Source organism: Sturnira hondurensis, unplaced genomic scaffold (assembly GCF_014824575.4).
Source record: "Sturnira hondurensis isolate 20B ecotype Veracruz unplaced genomic scaffold, ASM1482457v3 Scaffold0016617, whole genome shotgun sequence".
NCBI classification, from domain to species: Eukaryota; Metazoa; Chordata; class Mammalia; order Chiroptera; family Phyllostomidae; genus Sturnira; species Sturnira hondurensis.
Window position 1 is genome coordinate 3,129,666 of NW_028089248.1, and position 24,615 is coordinate 3,154,280.

General features: G+C 56.5%; 1 long non-coding RNA gene across 2 annotated transcripts; it reads left to right on the forward strand.

Moving 5' to 3' along the window:
- The first annotated feature begins 20,863 nt into the window (after positions 1-20,863).
- Positions 20,864-24,195, forward strand: LOC119001204 (uncharacterized). 2 transcript variants are annotated; one of them, XR_005069507.1, is made up of 3 exons: positions 20,864-20,984; positions 23,241-23,435; positions 24,034-24,195. It is a non-coding gene; the product is annotated as an uncharacterized LOC119001204 (long non-coding RNA). The 2 variants fall into 2 exon arrangements; XR_005069506.1 differs by lacking the exon at positions 20,864-20,984 and adding an exon at positions 22,216-22,446.
- Positions 24,196-24,615: the final 420 nt, after the last annotated feature.

The following is a 24,615-nucleotide window of genomic DNA, read 5'->3' on the forward strand; positions in this document are numbered from 1 at the left end:
AGCAAGTAGGTCCCTGCTCCAGTCCCAGCTCTGTCTGCCTAAAGTACAGGTGGGGAGACACGTCAAGGCTACACCTGGCCTCTGTGGGGAAGATGGCCATACTTGATTAGTGATGCCAGCCATGGACATAGCAAAGAGGGGAGGTGGCCCAGATTTGCTCTCCCAAGTCTGGGCCTTCTTTAGTTGACACCTGAGCCCAGGAGGTTGCTGCCTGCCTGCCCTCCGGGCCTCCACGCCTTCCCTCCTTCACGGTGTTCTCTATATGGGGACAGATTGCTCCAGGACGACACTTGCATCGAACCAGCCCCCACCCAGACACCTGCGGTGACTAGTTACCAGATTGGCGGTCAAGCCCAGATGTCCGGGCTGGCAAGGAGGTCTCTTTGATCTGACTCCGGCTTTCTCCTCCCGCTCCATGTCTCGCTAACCCCCTGTGCCGGCACCTGGCTCCAACTCCCCAGGCCTAGTCCTTGCCCCCGGCTCTATCTTGCTCCTTCCACTTCCACGTCATTGCTCACGACCCTGCACCGGCCTGGAGTCCCCTCCTCTGCCCACTCCTCCTACCCACATCTTCCACCCAAGTATCAGCCTTAGCTCCGCAATGGCTGACTTAGTGAGTGCTCTCTCTGTGACCCGTGTGACTCTAAGTGATTTGCTCAGGGCCACTTATTTAATCTCTGTAACACTGCTCCGAGGGAAGGACCTGTTATGATCACGCCCATCTCACAGGTGAGGACACTGAGGCAGAGAGACGTGAAATAAGTAGCTTATAAAGAGCAGAGGTAGAGTTAGGACCCAGGAACTCTGACTGCAGCGTCCGCCCTATGCTACCCTGCCCTACATTCTCACCTCTTCCAGGCACACCTCCCCCTGCCCCCCAGCCCCTCCCCTGGGGTGCTCGTTGTCTGTGTCCCTTAGCTTTTATCACACGCTGACTTGGTTCAACTCTTTTAGCCTCCTCTGCTATATTGTCAGGCTCCGGTGAGGACAAGACCAGATGAAGTCCATGGGCCGTTAGTAACAGTATTGATGATACAACCACCATCTACCGAGTCCCTCTCAAGTACTGAGAATTCCCGCACCCTTCTCAGGGTGCCTTCGACATGTCGTTTGATTTTAATTTGTAGTCTGGGAGGTAGGAGGGCATTATTACTCACAGGGATCATTATATATATATATATATATATATATATGATCAGAGAAGTTCAGGAATTTATCCAAGCTCACACAGCCATGAGCCTCCCTTTACTCCCAACCCGACAACGTTCCTTTTCTGGGTTTACTTCTTCCCTTTTCTGCCCTGTGCACATATGTGTCACAAGGGTGAGACCCCTGCATGGCACACACAAGGACCCAGACGTCCAGAGGGGAGGCCACACGTGTGCCCCCAGAGCACGTCAGCAGCCACGACAACAGAGCGGGCACAGCCTGGGGGTGTCCGGGCCCAGACTCTCTCTCCCTTTCTTTATTTCTTCTCCCTTCTCTGCTCTTCTTCCTTCCTCTTTTTATTTCCGATTTCACCAACTCTGAGAAAATATTTCAGGTGTCTCTGCGGGATTCGCCTGCAAAGGCCCCCTCCACTAGAGCAGAAGGCCCAACCTGACCTTCTAAACCACAAGGCACAAGGCTGACGTGCCCCGTGCAGACGTCTGGGGTGTCGGGGGGCGCCTGGAAGACGTGCTCCAGGTAACAGAGAGGCGGGTATCTCAAAGCAGTCTGTCACCTTCGTTTCCAGCATGGAAGCCACATTTGTGTTTGGGAGAAAAGGGGGAAGCCCAAAAGACTCCCCCCACCCCCCGGCCACCATCACCGAGGAAACCAGTCCACGCCATCCACCGAGCAACTCCATAACCCTTTCTGACCGGAGACAGTTTGCATTACCTGCGTTTCCCCTACCCTCTGAAATGAGGGCAATTGCCAGCTGCTAAATTTAGGCGTTTGTGGGCGCCTGCTGGCAGCAAGAAGAAAGCCTCGCTTTAGGCCTGCGGTTCGCCTTGAAACCCAGTCAAGTCCCGTATCCCAAACACAAAGCAGCTGTTTGCCCAGAATCTGAGCCGGGATGCTTCCTATCGATGCCTCTTCCCGCCTCCCCCCACGGCCCCCACCCCACCTCTTCTCTTTTTCCTTTTCTCTTTTTTCATTTCTATAGTGCCAAAGCCGCCTGATGTGAATGAAAATTGGGGTGGGTGCAAATTCAAGCCCGCGTTATCTGCCACAGACGATCGCGGATCCCGGGGCGGGGCCGAGGGCAAGCCGTCCGGGCGGAGCTGCCCCCGAGCCACTGTTGACAGAAGAAAGGAAAAAATAGAAATTGATCTGTGGCGTTGGTACAGGGGCTGGGTCAGGAGGGGCCAGGGATTCAGTTGCCAGTCTTTCAGCCACGCGAAATGCCAGCTGATCAGTATCGGGCCCCTGCCGGGGTATCTTTGAGGTAAATCTCCTGTTCCACACTCAGAGCCAGCTCTCTACTTTCCGATGTCCGGGCAGCGAGGTCCACCACCGAATCCGCCCGATCGGGTGACGTCTCGGGTACCGCGGCGAGGCGGACATTCTGACACCCCTCCCTCCCCTTCGCTGGTCTTTTGGCCCTCATCGGAGGAAGGTTCTGTCCCCAGGCCCGGATCCAACTGTCTCCATGGAGCTGTGTCACATTCCGATGACAAAGTCGCATAGAGTCTGGCCTCCTCTGAAATGCCCAGTTCTTGAGTTGATTAAGAGAAATCAGTCACGGAGGACAGCGTACCAATGTTGGCCTGACCTCCAGTGACAGGCACACGCAGAGAGAGAAGGCGTGTTTGCTGAGTGCCTCTCCCCACCGGTCACCGTGGACAGCGGAGGCTTCCACGCATTGTCCTCATACTGAGCTGGGCACCTGGGTTCCCGTGTCACAGATCAGCGGGCCGAGGTACGGAGGGCTCAGTGACTTCCCCAAGGTCGTGCCGCTAAAGTGGCAAAGTGAGGGCTCTGAAGTCCCACTTTAGAAATATTCCTCCTCCCCGGTCGAGGACCTCTCACCAAAAGGCAGTATTTCTTTGGACCAACCCGCAGTGTGTGTCTGTATGTCTACATTTCTCTAAGGGCAACCCTTTGGGCCCCAGTCCCTCCGTCTGCACCTAAGGCAGCCACACCAAGCCAGCTCCGGCACTTGCCTCCCAGCCCTGCCGTCCGGAAGCCCCGTGTCTATGGACCCAGTCAGAGGCTTTCGAGCAATAAATCAAGGTGTTTGAAAATTACGAATAAGCCGGGGAAGCCAGGGCTCACGGTGGCTGGGGCCTTTAAGCCCCGGTCTATAAACATAAAGGCTGACTTGAGAAGTTCACTGTTGGCAGGCGAGGTGCCCAGCTGAGCTCAGTGCTTCTGCCGGCGTCCTTGGAGCCGGGTTCCCTAGCTTGGCTGCGCCGGCGGAGCCCGCTCTGCATGTCAGGGCCCCTGGTGCGAGGTGGCCCTCATCGGCCATGCGCCAGAGAGAAATGCGACTTCCTGTGCGATGGTGGGAGGGGGTTGGGGAGCCACAGGGGCCGGTGTCGGGCGAGTGGCAGGCGGATTTGGCAGGCCCCACGGTGTTTTCTTTGCGAGGGGAGCTCTCCCAATGCTCCTTGCTCCCGGGTATGACCTTTACCTTCCCTCTCCTGCCCCCCTCTTCCCGCTCTCGACGAGTGCGGCGGGAACCTGGCCAAGGACTGAGAGAAAATGAAGACATTTCTCAAATGGCATGTCCCCGTGGCTGAGAGCTGGCAGGCAGAGGCCAGAGGGGGGACCACAGCTGGATCCCTGTCTACCCCCTAAATATCCCAAGTATGCTCCCTCTTTGGCCGCAAAACCACAGCAATGTCTCCCTCCCGCCCCTCCGCCCTCGGACCCAGGGTCTGCAAGGAGCTCGGCCAGCTGCAAGGTCCCCAAGGCGCCACCACTGCCAAGGGAGGAGCCTCGGCCAGCTTGGCGCTCAGCTCAGCGGGCCCCGGGCTGGCGCTGGCCGTCAGTGGCTCGTCCTGCCCAGGCTTCTGACTGCGCTGGCCTGTCCCAGCCGCCATTCCCGGAGTGGCTTCGCGGGGGATGGGGGGTGTCCACCTGGTGGGGACAGCCACCTGGCCCCCGACCAGTCCTCCTGGGGAACAGGAGGCTACAACCCCCACCCCAGGAACCAGCCACCATCTTGAACGACTGAGGACTCTTCCAATGACCACCCCCCGCCCCGCCTGGCAGGAACTGATTGAGACATGCAAGGGGGAACCGCCAAGGTGAAGCCAGTCGACCTCAAACCATGAGATAATTGATGATTGTGGGTGTTACAGCGGCTCATTTGAGAGCCATTTGTTACACGGCAGTAGGTTACTGAAGCATCGGCCTCTGAAGCTAGAAAGTCCTCATGGCGAAGGCTTGTTGGCAGATCTGCAGCCTCGTGGAGGTTCAATCTCTCACCTTCTGGACCCATTTTGTCTCCCAGAATGCGCAAGCCATGCTCAGAGATTTACAGGTGGCACGGGAAACACCCAGAGGGGCCTTCCTGCCTCGGCCGGTTCTTGAGAAATGGCAGCTGGGTTCACTCCTCCTCCTACCTGAACATGCCCCATGCCCCTGGCTGCAGGCCCTGTTCAGCCAAATTCTGCCCTGTTCGAACACCTTCTCTTGAGGTGTTTCAATGATGTCCCACAGCCCGAAGGAACCATTTCAACTCCAAACTGGGGGCCAGCCGCCTGACGCTTCACGCGTTTCCTTGCCTCAGGGGTACTTGACATGTTGGTGTAGGGCTTAATCACACCCTCCTAGCCAGGGAACCCCATGCAGGCGGGGGCCATGGTTGTAGCTCAAGCACCCTGCATCCGCCTGGCTGACTCCTGACTCAGACAGAACGGGCTGCAATGAATACGCCTCGACCCGGATAAGTGCACAATAGAGCCTTCCTTTCAGAAGTCCGTCCCTATTCACTGCTGACCTGGAACCCTGGTGAGGCGTCAGCCTGGCCCCCCTCCCAATGCTGTATCTGGGTCTTGGGGCCTCTCCTGCCTGTTGCCCGTAGTTTATCTGACGTGGTACCCACAGTCCACCCACGGGCAGCGCCAGGCTGACGGTTGGCACCTGCCACCTCCAACACGGGAAATGTGAGTAACAAGAGAGGAACACGTGTTCCCTGAAGAGACCAACACGCGAGTGAGTTTGGGGCTAGACCAGGCAGGTGCTGGAAATGCCGTCTGTCTTCTCAGCTAAGGGAGAGGATCTTCCTAGAGAGTCGGGGGGACCTAGGCCAAGGAGAAGCCGCAGCTTGAAGGACAAGACCTGCGTGCCTCAGCCTTCCATGGCCAGTACGGGGGGAGAACGAGGCCCACCCACCAACACCCACACCGTGTGGGCCAAGGACATTGCCAGCGGTCCCCTCTCTCCCCGCAGCTCCCTCCCTCCCTCCCTCCCTCCCTCCCTCCCTCCCTCCCTCCCTTTCTTCCTTCCCCAGACACTCACTCCAGCCCTGCTATGCGCCAGGTAAGTGCTTGGGAACAAAACCGCGATCCAGACCCAGGCCTCACCCTCAAGGAACACATGATCGTTGCACAGTTAGACAAGCTGGAGACCCCACCGTGTGTGCAGACCCTGGCTGGGCTGGATGGAGATAGTTCCCAGGACCACAGCCTTCCCTCGGCCAGCTGGATTCAGGAAGGGAGTGGGGGCTTGGCCCAGGGTGGCTCACTTGTCCATTGAGTGTGGCGGTCTTTGTCCAAGCGAGCAAGCATGAGTGTGCCCAAACCTGTGTGCCACACCATGTGTGATCGGCATGTTCATGTGTGTTTATGCATGCACACACATGTGCCTGTGTGTGATCACCAAAGCATATTGTAAGGTCATCTTTCCATGCTTTTGCAGACAAATAAGCATGGGCAAAGCATGGGCAAAGCAAAGCATGGCATGCGTAGTGTGCACTTGAATGTTCCTGTGAGTGACCGCTCATATCAGTTACCTTGTGCCACATAACAAGTGCCCTGAAACTCCACTTAAAGCAGCATCCGTAACTTCTCATAATTTTGTGGTCTGGCCAGGAGCGGGATCGTGTCCGTGTGGCTGAACTCTGCTGAGCCTGCTCGTGGGACTGTGGCCCTGGCAGCTCTGCTGGGGGTGGTCCGCACAGGCAGCACTCACACGCCTGGCGGTAGCAGTTGGTGTCCAGGGACAGCATGTCAGGGTCTCCCGCCTGACAGAGCCTCTCACCCTGTGATGAGGGGCCCGCCCACACGGTGGCCTCAGGCTGCAGGGCAGCACGGGCAAGTCTGGGAGCTGCCACCTTCCCGGCCTCTGCCTACACTGATGTGCCAAGGCCCAGCGGCATCGTGGGGAGAGGGAGACTATGGAGGACAGGGATGCGGAGAGGAGACTCATTGCCCAGAGTGCATGTGGGTGCACCTCTCCGCATGTCTGCATGTGCACACCTGTTGGTGCACATGCCTGTGGTTGCCCCAGAAAGCAGCTGCGGAGACTGTGTGTGCACACGGGGTGCCTCTGTGTGTGCATGGATGTGTGCAGACCAGGCATGCATGACTGCTCAAGGCAGCAGCAGCACAAGTGTGAGCACACCAGGGTGCCTGTCCGAGTGCATGCACACGTTTCATGCTAGTGTACAGATGTGTGCACGTGGGCATGTGAGACAGTCCTGCAGAGCAGGTGTAGTCCATGCGTGGGTGCCCACTCCCAGGTCTGCCTCTGGGTGTGCATGTGCACACGCAGCTCAGAAAGAAGCCAGAGCCCAGGCAAGGTCTGGGTTTAGACCAAGTTCTAGGTTTCCACAGGTGGTTTAGTTTAGAAGACCCTGTCCTAAATTCATACCTGCAGCTACTCAGTTCAATCTGTGGCCACTGCCCAGCACCCCCTCTTCCCAGCATCCCCCACTTTAACCCTTCTGTTTGAAAGCTCAGCTTGCATTCCCCCCCTCCAGGAAGCCTTCCCAGGTGCAGCCACGGTGGCATCCTGAGAACCCCCAAACTTGCCCAAACCCTTGCCTGAGTCGCACTGGCACGGCCATCCACCGGGCACCATCAGTGTCTCTGCAGGGTCATCACCCCGTTTGCCCAAGGGCCCCAGGAGCACCGCAGTCACATCACANTAACCCTTCCTGTTTGAAAGCTCAGCTTGCATTCCCCCTCCTCCAGGAAGCCTTCCCAGGTGCAGCCACGGTGGCATCCTGAGAACCCCCAAACTTGCCCAAACCCTTGCCTGAGTCGCACTGGCACGGCCATCCACCGGGCACCATCAGTGTCTCTGCAGGGTCATCACCCCGTTTGCCCAAGGGCCCCAGGAGCACCGCAGTCACATCACAGTCAGCCCTGTGGCCTCCCTACCCTCATCTCCCACATGGTGCCTTGTATACAGTAGGTGCTCATCCACACTGGTTGGCTAATGAAAGGGAGGCAACCTGCTGTTCCCCCAGAGTGGGGTTGACGAGGCCAGCGGCCCCTCCCCTGCTTGAGAATCGCTTCTCTCCAGGGACCCGGAGTCCACTGCCACCGCCCCTTCCCTTCCATGCGCCCCGCCCCCTAATTATGCACGCACACCCGCACGTGGGCCATGGAAATAGTACTAATCCCCACAAAGAGAGGGGGGAAGGAACACGCCCCACCCTGGTTCATCAGTTCTCAGATGGCCTTTTTTTTTTCCTTGTCTATTTTTGCATTCTGAAATTGGGTGCCGTCCGACAGACGATGAAGTCTCAAACCGTCAGCCAAGTGGCTGTCAGGATGCCGTTGTCATCGCCTGGCAAGCGTGGCCATAGCTGTTCCCATTGTCGTCCCTTCAGGGGAGCGCTCCCGGTGCTGAGTGTAATTGCCATCTTACGCATCTTCTGAAGGATCAGACTACGATTCAGCGACGACGTGAAAAGTCGCTTTGCTCGCAGAAGGGCCCAGAGACGCAAGGACCCATGGGCGCACGGCTGGGATTAGTGAGCTCAGGCTCCTTGTGGGCCGACTGCAGCACGTCCTTGTCTCGCAGAGCCGCACAAAGCGTGTTATGGAACGTCGTATAGGAAGATACCCCGAGGAGACAAAGTAGTGTCCCTTTATGTCCCGAGATGCATTGGAGAGAACTGTCTGGCACTGGCCAGGAATGACCCGAAGGCAGAAGAAGTGGCCAAATACCTAAGAATACCATTAAATTAAAAAATAATTTTTTTAGAGACTGGTCTGCCTAACTGTACCCTCACACAATGGGTGAGATACTCCAACAGCGTTTGCAAGATATTTTTCTTTCTTAGTTGTCGCTCCACTTTTTAAGTGATGTTCCTTCTGGTAAACACACCAAAACATCGCTTGCGTCACAGATGTCACTTACGTGCAGACCGAGGACCCACTTTTTGCCGTATCTCTCTGTCCTCTGCTGCTGTTTACTTAACTGCTTTTAGTTTTAAATCAGCCTTGTTTCATGCGCCTGTATTGGTCAGGACGAGTGGGGTTACGCTGCAGGAACAAACAGCCCCACAAACCTCCATGGCTATCACAACCCAGGATTCCAGTTGGCAAAGCCAAGGTCACCTAGAGAAGGCACGCTGTGACCAAGGGAGATACATCGAAACCAAAAGGAAAAGGAGAAAACATTCTGGGCAAGAGGAAGTTGGTCCCCTGCTGAGACCATCAAGGCCTCATCCGTCCAGTGGGGATTATCAATAATTTCTCCCTTCCCTCCTTCAGACAGGCCCTTCAGGAATCCGACCAGATGGGGTCATCATTGAAAATGCTGATTTTTAGCTGTTGTGGGCGATCCTATTGGTGCTCTGCCCACCCCCCTCAGCCTCACTGCTGCCTTGGGCCCCCGACCACTGCCCAGACACCCACATTGGATGCTTCAATTGAGAGCTGCTCTGTCATCTTGTGGGACTGAGCCCTCGAACCCTGGGGGAGACAGTGTCAGCCCTGAAGCGAGTTGTGAAGCTCCCAGTCAGTCTCTGGAGAATCGGGGGCCTGACTGCCGGGTGGTGCCAGAGTGTGGGTACAGAAACAGCCTGCCCGCCCCTTGCGCGGCCTCGGGGGTGGCACTGGCCCTTCCTAGGAGAGTGTCTTCCTGTCATCTGGCCTTCTGCAGCCTGGCCCCTGCTCCCTGGGCTCACCTCCTGCCCCACCCCACCCCCCCGCCCCTCACAGTCTCTGCACCAGCAACTGGGCTCCATTCTGTCCCCAGAAGGATGCCCGCTGCTCCGCACACCTGGGCCTCACCCTCATGGATACCTCACGACATCTCTCCATCCCCTCCCGTCCCCTGGTCTGCCCGGCTGACCCCTGCTCATCCTCCACGCCTCAGCCCGGCACCGCCTCCTCCGAGTGGCCTCCTTGCTTTGCCCTCTCAAACCCCCCACCATTTCTCATGAACGCCCCTCCCCCATGAGGGGCGTGTCTCCCTGACCACCCAGCAGCATGCCAGCCGGCCGTGCCCTGTCCCCAGCAGGCATGTACCCGGCACCTGTGGGGTTGACAGAGGTCGGCCAGGCCCACGCCATGCCATGGGGAGGGGGGCCAAGGGCCTGAGGGTATTGAGAGGGGCCAGTAGAGAAAACAAGATCCCCTTTTGATGGAGCCAATGAAGTCACTGGTGAGAGAGTGAACCCGAGGAGTTATAAATAGCCTTGGAAATCATGCATATTACATTAGGGTGTTGGTGACAGCTTAAGTATATTTCCATAAGGTTCCATTATATTTACGTATTAGTTAATGGAGACCTAAAATATTATGTTACTGTAATGCTCATGTTTTATTAGCGAACTATCACATCAAATGGAGCTGCTAAGTGTGATGGAAAATTGGCTGTGCGGTTAGATTTCTGTATTTTCACACTGAAAATTTGATTTCTAATCCCCCACCCACCCACCTCTGGTGAGGAGCCGATTTTCTTCAGAATACGTGACCTCTGCCCCCCTCCCACCTCATGGAGAGGCTTGAAGGGCGGACGGGGAGCCCCGGCCCCTCGCTGCGGGGCGAGAGTCCTAGCCCCGGGCTTCGTGAGTGCTCCAAGCTCAGTTTCTGATCTGCTGGGCGACCCTGGGTAAGTTACTTGCCCTCTCTGTGAAATGACACATTAGACTGGAGTATTGCAAAGAAACAGAACCGACAGGATCCACTTGCACACAGATGACAGGATCCACTTGCACACAGACAGATTTACTCTAAAGAACTGGCCCCCGCCATGGTGGGGCCTGGCAACCCCAAAGTCCAAGGGCAGGCTGTCCAACCGGTGGCCCGGGGAAGGGTTGGGTGGAGTCTGACCAACCACGTGGTATCCTGGCCTCCTCTCGGTGGCACGTAACAGGAATTCACGTGGTCTCTCAGCTTCTTAGGGTGCTATGGGTTGAATGTTGGCTTGTCTGCAAGGGAATGTCAAGCTCTGGGGGGTTCAGGCTACAAAGGTGCCTAGAGGTGACCATATATCCTCGGGCATCCCAGGGGCCGGCAGAGGGGTGGCGGGCAGGAAGGGGTGGAGGGACTGAGGGATGGTCCTCTGAGCGGTCCCCCCACTTCTCTTTTCCAGGAGTGGCACAGCCCCTCATGAGGAGTGTCGCAAGCTTTGCTTCCTCTGAGTAGCTGCTACAGGGCGGCATTCCAGGCTTTGTTCAAGGATGCAAGAAGCCTGAACTTGAAGAGCCAGGAAAGGCGCACATGTGACAGGAAGGGTGTGGACAGAAGGCGGATGAAGAGACCATTGGCATGGGGACAAAGCGAGAGTCCAGGTCTTGGGGGCACAGGCATGGACAGAGGGACAGTAGGGATCCTCGTGTCTGACCCAGGTCCCCAGGGTCCCGGGTGTGGTCATGGACAGCAGGCGAGAGGCACACTCAGGGCTCCCCGCCCCCAGCCACGTGTCCCCAGGCCCTCAGCTCTCAGTCATGCCCACAAAGGAGGACAACAAGGCCACCAATAAGAGGGACTTGGACGAATAGGGTTCAAATCCTGACGCGGACACTTGTTGGTCATCTAACCTTTGAGGCGAGTGACTTCTCTGAGCCAGTGTCTTCGCCAACACGAGGGGCACGACAGCAGGACCCACGGCCCCCCAGGGCTCTGGTGAGGATTCGAGAAACTGATTCCCCAGAAATAAGAAATAAATACATACACGCACAAATAAATAAAGCAAGCCACCATGTGGACACAAGCACACGTACGAGCTGGATGATCTCGGATAATCCTGCAGCTGCCCGATCCTGTTTCTGAAAAACGGACCCGTCACCACCACTGACCTCCCAGGGCCAGCGTTCCAGACGCTGCGCGAGGCCCCAGAAATGCCAGCGATGACCCCGACAGGTCGAGTCCCTGTTCGGGTGGAGGCGGCCCCCCAGAGGCAGGCAGTCTTCATGATTAGCAACATCATGAAGCAAAAATACATTGGAAAATACACGAAAAGCTCAGCAGAGAAAAATAAAGCAAGACAGTGGGCTGGGGAACACCACTGAGGCCAGGCCCATTCCCTCCCTTCCAGCCTTAGGGGGGCCGCCTTCTCCTGCCCAGAATGGAGCTGCTGCACGACAGAGGAGGCCCTGTGGCCTAAAACAGCTACCACCCGGCCTTTTCCAGAAAAAGTTTGCCTACCACCAGCAGAGTGCCCTGCACGGGCTGTGTGAAAGGGCCCTCGCTAGACTCGGTTATCATTATGGCCATTATTGTTATTAGCCGACAGCTAAGTGGCGGTGCCGCTGGAGGTGGGAAGGAACAGGGGGCCGGATGCAGCAAAAGTGACCCGAAGCCTGGTGCTGGGATGTGACAGATGGTGTCTGGGGAACTCTAAGTGGCACGAGAAAACTGGCCTCCCATTTCTACCTCGAAGAATGTTTTCGCCCAGCACGTGGCCCGCAGCGGGCCGGCCCGGGGGCCACCAGCTGTCAGCACGCTGCCGGGGGCGGGGGCGGGGGTGAGCCGGAGGTGCGGGAGCCCGTTAGTCGCCTGATTGAGTTATGACAGCTCCTCACGCCCAACGGGAAGCCGGGGGAGGCGGTCCTAGCAGGGGCTGGCAGACAAATGATGATAAAGTGCTCACTTTAAGGAACCATCTCCATAATATTTCATGCTGGCGGCGCGGGGAGGGGGCGGGCGGGCTGCCCATGCCACAACTAACTACTCCATCAATTGATTTGATTCACGGCGACAGCTACTCCCAGTCATAATATTTCAAATAAATGGGGCCTTGGATAGAAATAATATCTGCATCAATATTAACCCTGAAAGAACTAATGGACATAAGCTATAATTTCCTGGACACCCTAGTAACGCATGGTGACCGCGGCTGGTGTGGAGCGATTTTTCTTTCTCTCTTTTCTCTCCTCTGCCCCTGTCTGTCCCTCCCCTCCTTAACCGTCGCCAGGTCTGCTTGGTTCACCCCGAGCCTATGGTTTGGAGGCCCGGGGAGCTCCGTCCCCACCTCCCACCCACCATAATCCTCTGGGAAGCCCAGGGCTGCTGGGCCCATTTATTCTGAGCTGCTTGTAAAACGCCCCTGGGAAGGGGGTGGCTAAGATCGAGGGGCAGGGGGGAGCTTGCCTGGGGGCCTCTTAGGAAGGAGGCCCAGGGGGCTCTTTTCTATCATTCCTTCATCCAGCAGACACTGACTGTGCACCTACTATGTGCTGGGCACATTAGTAGGTCCTTGGGATACACCAAAAAACAAAAGGAAAGGTCTCACTTGAGGACTTTGCTCAGACGTTGAGCACCACAGTTGGGACAGGGAGACAACTGGGTACGTCTGACACACAAGGACACCATCTGAGAGCAAGGTCAAGGCCCCGGCAGCCCCGGAACTGCCCCACCCACCACCCCAGAGGACTGGGCTGAAGTGCATGCGTGGGACAGCAGACTTCAGGGACCTGTCCTTTTCCACAGTGGCCAGGACCCGGGCCTCGGAGAGTTCATACAGCCCTCGGGGGTGTTTTGTTTAACCTGAGTGATATTTTTTAAAAATCTGTTGGTAAAACTTTAAAAGCAGGAGCATTTGCTTAAACATTTGATTTCCGGCTTCTGTTCTGAACTGGCAAGATCCAGCACCCACCCACCTTCTCACAGAGACACAACTGGCGGGAGGTGGTTGGCATCTGCCCCTTTGGACAGGCTGTGCTCGGCGGTCCCCGACAGTCCCCACGGCTCTGTGCCCAGCCTGCTCACTGTCACCATCGCCAGGCCCTGCAGGCGTCTGTGCCGGTGGCCCCTGGTTCACCCCCGGTTTGCTGCTGGGACCTGGCCACCAAGCCTTCCTTCCCCACCCCAGCCCCTGTCCCCGCAGACCCCACACCTAGGCACACCCTCTGCTCTGTGGCCCTCTCTCTACCACCCTCTCTGCGGCCTGCTCTCCTACGAGGCTGTGGCTCAGCAGTCACGGTGCGCGGGGCGCTGCCGCGCCTCATGTTGACCAGAGGGGCTGAACACAGGTCTGGACTGTCTAGCACGGGGGCACTCTATCTCTCCCGCCTCTGTGGTCCGACTGATTTTGGCCTTGAAACCTTGTTTCCTAATTTTAAAAGATAAATGAATGCAACTATGAATATATGAAGGAATAAAATGATGCATATATGTGTGTGTGTGTGTGTATATATATATATATATACACACCTATTATGTGTGTTCCTATGTAACATATATTTATTCTTTGTTATACACACTATCGTAAACATTATTATTACACACATAATTAATGAGTATGACAATCTCCAGAATTGGAAGAAGACAGAAGTATCTTGAACCCAGCTGCCAAGCTCTTGCTGGCTGTAGAGCCTTGTACCTTTCCTTCCTTATCTTTGAAGAGGGTGTAACAATGGGACAAATGTCACAGGGCTGCCTCGTGTGGGAATAAGAGGCAATAGAGCATTAAACACATGTAGAGGGTCCAATGAGAATGGTAACTATTGTTAGTTTTCCCATCGTTCTTACTCTCACCCCCAGGGGACAGGGTCGGGTGGTGTGGGTGAGGGGCTGGCGGCTGTCTTTGGAGATGACCAGAGGGCACAGTCATATTCGAGGCAAGGACTGGACGGTGTTTCGCACTGGCCCCCCCCCACTGAGCAGACCGCACTTGTGAATGCACCCCCACTTCTGCAGCCTGGCGGGCAAGGGGGGGGGCCCACCAGGCTGACAGGCATGCTCCCAGGAAGGGAGTGACCACAGGACACCACGGGTTTAGAACTGCGGTCTCTGGACTTCAACAAGCACCAGAATCACCAGGAGGGCCCGCCCCAGAGTCTAACGGGCCCCTGGATGTGGGGATGCCTCCAGGGCCAGGGCAGAGAGGCCTGCAGGGAACCTCTGTGAGGACTAGGACAAGGCTGGGAAGCCCCGCTGGGGCAGGGTGGCTGGAAAGACAGACCCACAGCAGTGCCCAGGGACCGGGGAGGCCCTTGCTGTCCCAGGTGGGCGCTGAGAGGCGGCACAGAGGGGAGAATGAGCCAATGATGGGGCTCCACTCGGAGCCCGGAACTCCTGTGTTTTTCCAGCTGGTGGTCCTGAGTGGGGCTCCTCCGGCAGCCTCATTGCCAGGACCCAGGGGCTGAGGGCAGAGGGGTCAGGGGTGGGTGGGGAGGGTCCCTGAGAAGAGTGGGGAAGGTGGGTGATGGCAGGAATCGTGACAGCAGGTGAGATCCTCCCCCCTGCAGGTGAGGCACGTAGTGACGCCCATCCTGCATACTGGGGAGTTCCCGGTGCCCTCTGCCCCCTAAGCCTGGCCCTGCAGAAGGCTGTCAGCAGACCCACCTCCCTTTCTGGGCCTGAAGGTGCTCCCCGAATCCACCCCTTTGTTAGAACAGGGAAGCCCCGTGGGCCAGACACATCTTGCTCCCCGCTCCGAACCTCTTAGCCTTGCCTCCCACTCTAGCCACTGCCGAGCACGCGGCCGCAGGCAGGCTGCAGCGCCTTCCCGCGGGGGCCCCAACAGGCCTCACCCGTGCGCCTCCCTTCCTGCTGGATCTCCTCTGACACTGTCCCGCGGGGGCTGTGGTGCACACCCGTGCATAAGAGAGTCTAGGCCACAGGGGCTAGAAACGGACGGACGACCCATCATTCCCCTTTCATCCTCTGGGTGGCGGTTCTGACATGTATGTCCTGAGGCTCCCGGGAAGGTCCCAGGCGGTCAAGCTCCACCATCCTCGTTGGTGGCCAACACCATGGGCACCGCAGCCCTGACCTCCCAGCCTTCCCTCGGCCTCCCGTCCTGCGTGCCTGTTTGCCGGCCTCTTTCCCTAATGAACTTCCTTTTCTTTTTCTGGAATTAACGGGGGGGGGGGGGGGTGAGGCTGGTCGCACCTAATGAACAGCTTGAACGTAACCCTTTGTCCAGGGCTTTGCTTTGAGCAGAAGGAACCTCAGGTTAGAGAATTTCCCGAAGAGAGACCTGGGACCCCAGGCTGGACAGAGGTCATTCACCATCCGAGCCTTCGATGCCTGCCCTGACGATGCTGAGACCAGCACAAACCACATCCTAATAATGCAACAACACACGAAACGAGGAGCAGGTCCCGGGGCCTGGCCCCCCCAGGCCCTGACGCACAGGGGACGGGGGCAATGAGCTCTTGGGCGCTTCGAAAGGAGCTAAAGGCCGTGATGCAGAAAAACAGAGCGGGCACCCAACCCACTCTGCCCAAAAGAGGAGAGAGCTGAGCCAAGAGTGGTCACTGGACCAGGGCACAACCCCCATCTGCTCCTCAGTTTCCCCAGTCCAGCCCAGGAAGACAGGATGTGGTACGTGCAATGGGTATAACTCCCTCTGTCCCTCTTTCTAGAACGCACTGGAATCCACTGACCCGCCCTGGAGCTTCCTCAGGTCTCACCGGAGCCCAGTTGCTCTCGTCTGTCCCTTCACCCCTGCCCTGGTCCCTGAGGAGACAGAGAGAATGGGGTGCCCATAGTTAAGAGCAAAATGGGACCTGTCCTAAGACTGTCTTTCGTGGCCAGGAGATTCTGTGCCAACCCCACGCCTCCCCCCACCTCTGCCACCTTTTCTTCACCCCTACTTCCCTGGGGCCCATTCTACTCACTGGCCCAGGCTTGGGGACTTGGTCCTGGGGACAGCGAGACTGCAGGCAAGGTGTCACTCAGTGGGGGGGGGAGCCTCCGTTTCCCAGTGTGGACCCCAGACCCACCCGCTCCCATCCCCAGCCATGGGCCAGTCCAGACAAAGGCACACAGGGCTCAGTTGACACTCGCGGCGGGCGGCAGGGATGTGTGGCATTGAAAGGAATTCTCCCTCATTCTCAAAGCAGTGCGGGTTTATATTTCTGAAAAGAGCCATGAGCATTAAAAAAAAAAAAGAGCCAAATAGACCCTTTCCAATGAGGGGGGCGGGGCACCAATTAAGGGTGGTCTTTCTGAGCGGCACACAGACTTGGGAGGGCCCAGCTTGGACTCACCAGACCTCGGTGGGGGCTCCTCCAAGTGGCCCACCTCAGCCCCAGGTGCAGCTAAACTTCTTGTGCTGGGACTTCCACGGGGCCACGTGCCCAGGGCCCTGGGACCTCCTGGGGGCGGGGTGGCTGCCCTCCTGGCTGAACTTTTGTTCTTACTCATCCTGGGCAAGGCGGGTGCCAGTTCTGAAGGGAATGTGGGGTTTGGCTCTTGGTTTCTGCTGACGGCCAGCATCTCCTGGGACTAAAACTGGGCCAAGTCCTCTGGGTGGCACAGCAAATCCTCCTTCCTGTCGTGCTCTCAGACCCCCCAGGTGGTGGGGTCGGCAAGGCCAGCTCCTCGGTTCCTGGCTCCAGGGGAACTCCGCTGAGGCCAGACCGAGGTCCCCTGGCAGCTGGCCTAGCCCAAGCCAACCTGCTCCTTGGCTCGAATACCCTGAGGAGGGCTAAGGAAGCTTGGGTACTGGCCTGGCAGCGCAGAGACCTGTGTTCTCGTCCCATTTCTGCTACTGCCTTGCTGTGTGACCTTGTGCAAGTCGCTTTCTCTCTCTGGGTCTTGCTACCTCTAGCTGTAAAATAAGCAGCAAGCTGGGACACCTCTTACTTTCCAAGACATTATCTGTGACTGTAGGAGCTCGAGAGGGAATGTAGGGATGGGTGCAAGCTTTGGGGAAGGGGCCCTGGCGACCCAGCCGCCTGCAGCATCCTCCTACACACGGTAATGGGTCTGGAATTCAAAGATCACGAAGGTTCTTTATTGCTAAAGGGGGAAAGGTCCGAATATTGCTTAGCAAATTACCATCTGCTAGGGGCGCCATTATGCCTTGACACAACCATTGGTCAGCAAATTGGTCACATTATTGGTTAGTAAATTTGAGGCTGCAGAATTATTTATTGGCAAATTAGAGATGGCAGAATTATTGGTTGGCGAGGCCAGAATTGCAGCGATTGGTTAGCAAATTAGAGATGCCTGTTTTGGTCTGTGAATAAATCACGGCCGGTCAGGGTATCGGAGGCCAAATTAGAGGTGGCCGGGTTATTTATGGCCCAGCCAGGAACACAGAAAGCACATTCGCCTGGCAGAGAAGGGCTCAGCCCTCGACGTGTGGGGTTCCTTCTCAAGAGCACCTCGAGGCTGGCGCTTTTTACAGGGGCGATTATTCTTCAATAGGCACTAACGAGGAAGTGGTCTGAGCCAGATGTGCGTTCTGCANCGGTCAGGGTATCGGAGGCCAAATTAGAGGTGGCCGGGTTATTTATGGCCCAGCCAGGAACACAGAAAGCACATTCGCCTGGCAGAGAGGGGCTCAGCCCTCGACGTGTGGGGTTCCTTCTCAAGAGCACCTCGAGGCTGGCGCTTTTTACAGGGGCGATTATTCTTCAATAGGCACTAACGAGGAAGTGGTCTGAGCCAGATGTGCGTTCTGCACCTTCAAGTCCCCATCTCCCACTCCTTGTGTGCCAGGGGGGCTTAGAGGGTGTTTGCAGCACCGGGGGCTGGTCATTGGAGCAGAGGTGGGTGCCCAGGATAAACTCTGAACAGAGGTCCTGGCCAGAGAGGGCGCCCAGTCTGACCCAGGAACGTGCCCTCCACGAGCCAGCCTTCTGCACGGTCCTCAGGCCCAGCCCAGGCTGGGCACCCCTCCCCTGCCCAGGGCACGAGATGTCCTTGAACTCAGGAGCTCAGGGGTCAGGCCGAGACTTCCCCAGGAATATGGCCAGGCCCTGGTTCCCTGAGAAACCCACTCCTCCCTGGCAGGGCCTAGTGTCTCACTCCACCCCAGTCCTTCCTGCGTGGGCCACCTACTGCTTAGTTACTTTTGTTCCCCTTTGAATCGCTTTGGACCCTTGTTGAGAGGTCTGTAGCTTCTCCACTAGATGAGAAGCTTTTTGAGGACAGGACTGCTGCTGCACTCACAGAGCCTGGCACAGGACCCATATGTAAGTACATAATGATGTCTGTGCGGATATGTACCTAATGGATGGATAACGAACGGATGGATGGATAGATGGATGAATAATGGATGGAATGATGATGGATGGACGATGAACAGATACATGAGAAACAGCTGCGTGAGTAGATGGATGGAGAGATGGGCGGGTGGTATTTAGATGGTTGTATAGAAGGATGAATAATGTTGCTGATGTTATTGATAAAAGCCAGGGATCCCAAGGTAGACAAATGGAGAGTTTCAAAGTTCCAGAAATAGAAGAGATTTGAATCTGTGCCATCCACCCACCCCTGGCCTAGCCCAAGTTTTTACATTAAAAATGTCAAGGGAAGCTATTGTCACTGTTCACATATCTGGGACCGTAAGGGAAAGTCGGTCAAGGTCTCCCAGTTACCCCGAGGGCAGGGACCCCACGTGTCCTCAGCTCAAAGAAGAGAAAACGCTCTGGGGAGGATGGGAAGAACCGTGGAGATGAAAGAGGACTGTGGCGTCGTGGGGAGCCTTGGTCCTCGGGTCCTCGTGAAGTTCCAGATGAAACAGGGAGTCTTAGCACCCCTTTAATGACAGGCTGAGCTTTATCTTTTTCCACAGTGGCCGTGTGCCCTGCAGCCCTGCACCCCACCTCATCGTGGAGGGGGGCTCAGCGGGCATTTCCTGTTTATTTTACAGATGGGCAGGTGGGAAGAGAGAACTTAGGGTGTTTCCTCCCCAGGCCCCCCACCTTTACTGCTCCACTAGGAGCCGTGTCCCTTCCTGGTGGCAACTCTGGGCACGTGGCCCCAGCTCCAACTCTAGACCCAACTGGGCTCCAGACACAGGACCTCCTCTCCCCCTCCCTGCATCCTGAGGGGTGACAAAGGGCAAATCCCTGGGGGAGGGGAGTGCAGTGCGCCCCAGCCGGCTCCTCAAACTCTGCCCACACCTGGCTTTGGTCTCTCGGTTGAGGGCAGTTCATTCGCACCATCGGCTGGCGGAAGGGCACGCACACCAAACTGATGCCCACGGTGGGCTTCCTCCTGCCAAGCTCAGCTCCGCCCGCTGAAGTTTTGGTCACGTATGGCTGACCATCAGAGTCTTTACTACCACCAAAAGGCACCTCCTGGAGAGAATGTGATCGGGACAGGCTAAGCCGTTCCCAGCTTCTGCACACTCGAAAGCCACCACCAGCTACTCATCTGTGCCTGTGACCCATCCTTCAATGGGGATCATAACATCTTTTAAGTGGGGTGGTAACACCATTACAAACACTAAATAGTATCTTATGTGTTTAGTGTGAGTAAATAGAGGACATTCACTCAATAAGTTGGGGATATATTGCCACTCTTAATGGTAAGATCCCCTATGGTCAGACGTTTTGGTTATGTCAGCTCTCACTGCTAAAAAGGATGCTGTGATGAATGTCTTTATAAATAAAGCATTTGTTCATGGTTCATATTATTATCTCACAACAGATTCTTGGCTCCGGTGAAGTTATCAGCCGAGTCAAAGCCAAGCGGGCAGCTTTGTAAATACGGCCACATCGGCCTTTCAAAGCTGCCTGGCTGAGCGGGCTTTCACAGGCACAGACACCGTTTACAGAGGCTGGGCTCCGCAGAGCAGACGGGGACCTGGCCACTGGCCGCCCAGCACAGCCCGCCGCCCTGTCCGTGCCACAGGCCTCCTGGGCACCGAGAACCAGCCTGGACACAACCTTGGGGCAAGACCAGACCGCAAACCCGTGACGACCAGGAACAAGGGTCCAGACAGACACCGTTTGGTCCGTGCAGAGCCTACAAAGAGGCGGAATCGCAGCCGACCGTTAAACACTAGAAACACAACTGTCAGAATCGCCGGCGGGTACTGAAGGGATTCGGGCACCGGCTCATGTCCGCACGGCAGCAGGCGGCAGGGCTGGGGAGCAGCGGCCGGCAGGGGACGGCCTCGAACTCCAGTCCTCTGCAGTCCCCTCACCCTCCTAGCTCTGCGCTCGGCCAACTTCTCCCACCGACAGACCCCGCCCTGCAGCTAGAGGCATCGCTCTATCTGACCTTGACCATCCTCGAGTGACCGAGGGCTGGTCCTCCCTCAGGAAGGCAGATTCTTGCCCTGATCTCTCATATCTGGTGGCTGTGGGTTGTTGGGGTGGCAAACAGGACAGGCACAGCCCACAAAGTGCTGCTCGGGAGCTGAGGGATGGGCTGTCCCATCAGAGGGACCCGGTGGGCCTCCTGGAGGAGGTGGTGTCTAAGCCACCTTGGTGATGGTGACAAAGGCAATGGCTGGAGAAGAGGCGCAGGTTCCCCGGGACAGGCAGCCCCAGACGCTCATGGTGAGGATGCTGGAACAGCAAGGCTTTTCAGGGTAGCAAGCCCAGGAGGCAGGGGGTGGGCTGGGAAAGGCCAGAGGACGGGCCATGGTCAGCTTGGGGACACTCTGAGCCCCGAAGGGGTCCTGCCGCTCGCTGCGTCCTAACCCTTCAGAGGCCATTTTGCTTAGAGTCTGGGAACCCAGGACGGTGACCCCAGTGCTGCTGCTTCCTACTTGTGCAAGTCAGTCTACATCCGGGCCTCAGGTCCACACAGCCCTCCCCTCCGCACCAGTGTGCCGGGGCTGCCCAACACAAGGCCACCGGCTGGGCGGCCTAACCGAGAGAAACATCTTTTCACACAGTCCTGCAGGCTGAAGTGAAGGCCAGAAGTTCAAGGCCAACGTGCATTAAGGTGGGTTTCATTCTGAGGCCTCTTCTCTCGGCTTATAGGTAGCTGCTGTCTCACTGTGCACTCACAATGGGCCATTTCTTTGGTCCTCTTCTATAAGGCCACCGATTGACCGCATTTACCTTTAATTACCTCCTTGTGGTCTCTGTCTCTAAATACAGTGACTTTGGGGGCAGGGCTTCCACCTACGAATTTTCGGGAGGAGGGAGATGGCACAATTTAGTCCATAGCACCATCTAATAAGTGATAATAAGGAGTCGACCAGGTCAGTGAGTGAAGCACCAGAGCACGTTGAGGACAGAAGTGTCATGTAATAGGGAGCTGTGGGGAGTGTGGCAAAGGGAGGTCATAAGGCCAATCTGATGGCTGGCCTCTACTCCGTCCCAGCCAGTGGTACTAGGGAAGGATGCAGTCTGCGTGTGGCTAAGCTTCCAATTTTTCAAGAGGCTGGACATTCAGACTTTCACATCCCTAGAATAGAAATACTGACTCAAATACTTTTAAGCACTGAACAGGCCTAAGAGCTGCTAGATGTATACAGCCTGCTGGTTATCACAAGCTAAGGACATAAAAGACATTCCATTCAATAAGCATTGCTTCTTTCCCTAAGCAGAAATATCGCACATCACTTGCTGTCCTCTGCATTATTTTCTGAAATAAACCCATCGCTCTGTGAGGTACAGCAGGACCCCTCACCTCCCAGCCATGACCCAAGACTTTTTCAGTGGCTGCTGTGTAGCCTGAAACTCCATTAGTATCACATCTTCTTCCAGAATTGTCCTTTGCCTGCACTAAGGCCCAGGTGCGGGGAACTCGCTAGCCCTCGGGGTCGGTGGGGAGGGGAGTGGTGAGAAAGCTGCCCGAGGCGGAGACTCCAGGAGGGCGGGCACTGGGGGCTGAGGTGAGCTTCGCCCTCTGCTTTCTCCAGAAGGTGGCAGATCTGCCCTGAACTTCCAACCAGCAAGCCCTGCCCCCGCCATGGTGTGGGCACCTGACACCTCCCCTGTCCCTCTCAGAGGGACAGGCAGGACCCTGCCCCTGCTTTGCTACAGCCCAGCCCTGGCTCAGTCCTGGTCCACAGGAGTTATACAGTGTTTATAACAGGGGGCAAAGACACCAGGGAGGGAGGAGGGCAGGGACAAATAAAGCAAAAAAAAAAAAAGGGACAGAGAAAAACATCTGTCTTACAAAAAGGCAATATGGCCCTTCGCTCTGTTTGGGTCCCCTGGAAGCAGACCCTGAGACAAAGTTTCAAGTGCAAGTCATTTCTCTGGGAGAGGACTCCAGGCAGCCTGTGGGGCATGGGCCCGTGGGACCAGGAAGCAACCAAAGCCAGCACAGCACACAAGCGTGAGAGCAAGTTCACGGCTATGGGAACCAGAGCAGGGGACTCGGGCAGCTCAGAATGTGCCGCGCCGAGTTCTCCCACCCAGGGGAGCGAGCTGGAGTTGGAGGGACCATGAAGGTCTCTGACCACTCCTGGGGCGTCCAGACCCACGGCTCATCGCTTAGTTCAAAGGGATTGTGTGTGTACCGCTGGGCAGCCCCCTGCCTACCACCCAGGCCACTGGCCCCCACCCCTGAACACTCAGCTGGTCCAAGGGTCCTCCCATGCCTTCCCCCAGGCGGTGGAAGATTCCCCCGAGGGTTCTTTATGTTCTCTTGTGCCCTTTCTTTTTTTTTAAATATATTGTTGAGTGAGGCTGCTCTCTGGGTGGGTTTCTCTGCTGGGGTTCTCGCAGCCCAGTTATTATCACACGAAAAAATAGCTCCTCGAACCTAAGAGGCTCTCCTGCCCCAGCAACCAGGGACCCACACCGGCCGCCGCGGAGCAATTACACGCTACGATTGCACTGTAGCCTGCAGTCTCTTCTCCGACATCACGAGCCCATTATTAGTCAGGCAACAATCGAATGCCTAAAATAGGCTTAGAAAAGATCTCTGAACTGCAGGAATGTATTGTTACCGAGAGTTATGACTCCAGCTCAGGAGCAGGTTTCCAGAAAGATAGGTAGCAGGGCACATCTGTTCTCTCCCCGCTGGGGAGGAGCCACGGGCTCGGGAAGGAACGGGGAGGCGGGGCTGGGAAACCACGCATATGTCAGGTCACAGTTCTTAATGCGACGCAATGCTTCTGGGGGCTAAGATACTCTGCAGGGTCTTTTATGCCAAGAAGGAAAAAAAAACAATTTGTTGAGGACTGGTTGAATTTCATCGTGCAGGAAACCACACTAAGGAATCTGAAATTCGTTCTACCAGATAGACACCTTGAGAAACGCCGACAGGCCTACGAACTTGCTCCTTCTTTCCGGCCTGTTCTGGAAGCATCTGGCATCTATAACAGCACATCCCAAACAGCGGTCCTTGTTTTGCACGCGTGCACCACCCTCACCATTTGTTCACGTCCCTGTGCTTCTTGCACTGGATCAATGAATTGCCATTTTCTTTAAAGAGGTTTGTTCCAAACAACGAATAGAATTTTAAATTTGCTTAGCAGAGCAGGCACCTTTATAACGCAACTGTAAGTGGAAATTTTCTTTCCCTTCTAGCTGTCAATATGGCCACTTCTGTCCCAGCCTCCTCCTGTCTGCTACAGATAAGCACCATCCCCCACTGCTGGGGCCAAAGTACTTTCTAGCTGCCCACCCCCAGTTCCCTACCCCCCACTCCCAGCTTTTCTTCAGTTAGCCGGTTGGAGGAGAGGCACCTCCTCAGATGGGCAGCAGTGACAGCTGACCCCCAGGGCCGATGGGAGTACACACCTGTGCCTTGTATTTGTTATTTCAATGTTTTCTCCTCCTCCTCCTGGGCTTCTCTCTCCTAGTACTGACGTTGGGAGCTGCCCCCTTCTCTCAGGCTTTGCAACAAGGCTGCTCCCTGCGGGCTCCAAACACACCTGACCCCCTTGAATCCCGATGTCCTCACCATACACGGGGAAGATGAGGAATGCTGTGCCCATGCCCCCAGCCACGGACCCTGAGGACTGGTGGGGGGTGCACACTGAACCCCCAGCCCTGTCCCATCAAATTTGTATGCTCCTCTTCCCCGACAGCGTGTTGTCACGTGCCACAGACCTCCACACCCTGACAGGCTTGCGTGGACCAGACCCACGCAACTCAGAAACTTAGCGGTTTCTGACTTGGTTTAAAAGAGAGCGAACATACAGAAGCACGACGCCTTTCCCAGCAGGCTTGTGCAGGAGCAGCGTTTTCCGACCCCCACCCCGGAGGCGGAGCCAGGCCGGCCTGACCCTGGAACCCACACCTCTGGGTCGGCTCGTCCCAGGCTCTTTCCTCCATCTATGGTCTGCAGCCCCCAGCACCCTCCCAGCCCCACTTGCCAGAAGGGCCTCCCTCTACAACCCGGGCCGGTACAGAGAAGCAGCAGGGGCACCTCGCGGGCTTTCCCACATGCACATGCGCAGTAGCAGCAGGATGCGGCTAAGGGCGGCTCTGGGTAAGGGGCCCGAAGGTCTGCCTGAAGGTCTGGCTCTCCGGGGTTCTCTGCTGTGAGACCCGGTACAAGTGAGTTTGCCTCTTTGGGGGTCTTTCTCACCTGTAAAGTGACACTGTTTTTATCTTTCATGCAGGGGAGGAGATGATGTCTTTAAAAAGTGTTAAGTCAATTACAATAT